Raw genomic sequence first — 3,917 nt, 5'->3', positions numbered from 1 at the left:
TCATTTAATCAAGCGCGCCGTGCGCCCGGCACGTCCTCGCTGCGCTGAGGTTTGCGCAGACACTGAAAGAGTTACGCACATATGCCAAACGCCCTTGCTTGTTTGTTTATTAGGTGGATGTGAATGAATGTGTTATACATAATCGCAGACTTTCAGTCTCAGTAGTGACCAATAGAATATTGTATTGCTTGTCATTTCAAGCTGCGGTTATTTGTCAAGTTATGCGCAAAGTGTGAAATAGGATTTAATAAGTGTGTTAGGATGTCATAAAAAGCTAACTCTGAACAAAGAAATTAGACATTTTATAAAGAGGTGTTTACATTGCACCACAACAGTAAACAATAGGCATGTGGTAGAAAATACATTTGTTCATGAAGGTTAAAAAAGGAAGACAAGGGAAGTGCACGTTGAACATCAGAAAAACAAACAAACAAAAAAGTATGAAAAACGCATATTTGGCACGCATATTTCTGAAGAGTGTGAGATCTACAAAAATGGCGTGTATGTGTGTGTGTGTGTGTGTTTAATCATTTTTACTGTAATTTTACCTTTCTGGTCATTTTGAAATCTCACTTGCACCAGTTATTGCTATATTCTGTATTGTTGCATAGGCTACTTAACAGGAAAACAAATATTGCACACAAAAATGTAGGCCTACTTCAAATTGTCAAACCAATCTGTGTGGTATTTTATTGTTTTTGAGCGATTATTCCAAGGTCTTTCTCTGCAAACTGTTTTAATGTATTAAATGTTTGAAATCCATTTTAATTTCTAAAAAAATCCTCAATAAATAGGCCTACACCTCTTTTTTTAATCTTAGGATTTTGTGTTATTCTCTGATGAAGGTGTTGACAATATAGTTCATTGCAGTGTTGTGGCTATTTCGTAAGTTTGCCACATGGAGGAGCCACTATATCTGTGTGAGTGTTTGAAAACTGGATTTAGGATGTCAAATTGTTAGAGCAGTCTGTCCATCGTTCTGCATGTTAACACATTTGTGACTTTACTTTTGTCATCATGCGATTAATACGTTATAATAGTCAACAAATAACTGTAGAGCCAATTTGGCATTCATATAGGCCTATATATTATGTAGTTTCTTTGAGGAAATCACATTGGGTGCTTCATAGAAGAACATAAATAAAGCATACAGAATAATATCAAAATGAATAATTCATCTGTTTGCAGGACCCATGTGGATCTGGCAGATGTCTTTAAATCAATGTTTTACAGAGAGCAGCGCAGAACAAAATTAGAGTGTATATCAACAGAGACATCCTGCAAACGGGAGTCATTACATGAGCCACACTGCTAATGGGAAAGAGAAGAAGTGAGCAGTGATCCGAAGATGCTTCTCCACCACCCAATAAATGCATATTAATTCATTGATGATTTATTAATTAGCTGGCCAGCAGAAATCTGCTCTGGTATTCCTGTGAGTAATTCAGAAGATTAGGTTTTGTTTATATTTACATGAACTTTCAACAAAGCTGAGGGATTATCATGAATATTCATTTGTAAAAATGGTTTTGCTGAATTATTCTTCCATCCATTTCAGAAACACTGTGAATATGAATTCCAATATTTCTCTGAATGCAACCACACACTTGCACATGCATTATTTTGGCCTTTATTGGTCACATTATGAACATGCTGCTGATTTGTTTCAGGTCTGAGCAGATCCTTTGATGTTGATTGCCACCAAAACTAATCATAAATTTCAATTAATAACTCAGGTGATTGTGCATAGTCATATAGAGGGGTTGATTGCACCATCATTTAGAAGGCCAAGATTTCTTACTATATAACACATAATGCGTTAATGACCAGCAGATGGCAGTCTTTAAATATAAATGACCTCTTTTTCTTTTTAATGGACTCTGACTACAGCCAACAGAATTGAAATGCAGCAGCACTGTTCATCAGGTCCAGTACTGTGTAAATGGTAATGATATGTCTCTGCTGTATAGGCATCAACAGTCATTTAAGTTGCTTTTCAGCCGCTTGAGTCAGAGTTGGATCGGTGTCGAACACATGCTGTGCTGCTTGTCTGCAGATAAGAAGAGGCAGAGCATTGGTTGTGGTTATTTATCATAGCTTATTGTTCAAATCATCTATGCTGCATACAGTGCATATGAGTAGAAATCTGCATGATCAAAATGACACAAAACTGACATTTATTTCTGAAGATTGAAAAGGTAACACTTTACAATAAGGTCTCATTTGTTAGTTAACTAACATGAACTAACAATGAGAACTAATTTTTTTACTGTATTTACTGTAACTGTATTTATAATCGTTGTTATTGTTAGTTGTTTGTTCATGTTAGTTCAGTACATTAACTAATGTTAACAAATACAACTTTTGATTTGAATAATGTATTAAATGTTGAAATTAAAGGTGCTCTATGTAACTTTTCTACCAAAATGAATCCTTTTTTTATTGCCTGTGTGTGAAGGGGTTGTAATCACACATTAAAATGATCCACTTGTCGAGTTTTGCTATTACCTCTGAAGGCCAGTATTCCTATTTCTATGTGAAGTCTCCGGGTCGGATTTACCGCGAAATCCAACGGATGTGACGTGCATGCGCGCTCCCGAGCCTCTCTCCTTATATACAGTCTATTGTAGACGGTCAGGGAGTTACGTCCGGTTAAAGGCGCACGTTTTTCGGCTTATATCTCAGTCAATCTTTGATCAATATTCCCAAGACTCTAATCGTTCGTAGTGCTGGACGGGGCCTTTCGAACGAGCCCACCCCCGAGGTCCAACTCGCCCGGCTCCCAGAGTTATAGCCGTTCGAAATCGGGGGTCCCAGCGAACGGCAATCCGGCAGGGGGCATCCCCGAGGCCCGCCACTTTAGCGTTCGGGCAAGGGTTCCCCTGGGACCTCCTCCCCCGAATTTGAGCTCTCTGGGTCTTTGCGTTCCAGAGATACGAGCGATTTTCTTCTGAGATCGTGACGTCACCGGCGTCCGCAATTTTGCAGCGCGCCCGATGGTTTTCTGCTAATATCTCCGCGAAAACACCACCAAAAACTATGGAACTTATATGGTTCTTTTCAGCTCGACTAGATGGTCCCAACGAGCTCGGTGCTCGCCGAATCCGTCAAGTATTCGCCGAGATATTTGCGTAATAGACGGTATTGTCTATGAGTTCGAGCACGAGCGCTCTTGTAAAATTTGGTTGCAATCTGAAACATCACCACTAGAGGCCGCTAAAAGTTACGTAGAGCACCTTTACCATTAATTAAGATTAATAAATGCTATCGAAGTATTGTTTATTAATAGTTCATGTTGACTAATATATTTCACTAATGTTAACTAATGAAACCTTATTGTAAAGTGTTACCATAAAAAAAAGGTATAGTAGTTTGGGTTCCGAAAGATTCTTTTTTTCTTCTTCCTTGTTTTAAGGAATTTTTTATTTATTTATTTTTTTAGCAAGGATGCATTAAATTGATCAAAAGAGACAATTAAGACTTTTAATTTGTTTAAATTTACATTGTTTTACATTTTAAAATAAATGCTGTTCTTTGAACTAATTCATTTGAGCACAGCATTTTCAACATTGATAATAATAATAAATGCTTCTTGATAAACAAATCAGCATATTAGAATGATTTTTGAATGATCATGTGACACTGAAGACTGGAGTAATGATGCTGAAAATTCAGCTTTGCATCACAGGAATAAATTACTTTTCAAAATTATTTACATATTGAAATAGAAAAAATAAATTGTAAAATTTGTAAAAATTTAAAAAAGAGAGAGAAAAATTTAATATAATTTCACAATATATGACTGTTTTTTATTTTTGATCAAATAAATGCAGCCTTGGTGAGAACAAGAGACTGCTTTCAAAAGCTTTAAAAAAATCGCACCAAACCCAAACATTTACTGTAAATTAGTAATATTC

This window comes from Rhinichthys klamathensis, unplaced genomic scaffold (assembly GCF_029890125.1).
Source record: "Rhinichthys klamathensis goyatoka isolate OS25496 unplaced genomic scaffold, OSU_Roscu_1.1 h1tg000148l_1, whole genome shotgun sequence".
NCBI classification, from domain to species: Eukaryota; Metazoa; Chordata; class Actinopteri; order Cypriniformes; family Leuciscidae; genus Rhinichthys; species Rhinichthys klamathensis.
Note: the sequence above shows the minus strand (reverse complement) of the source record.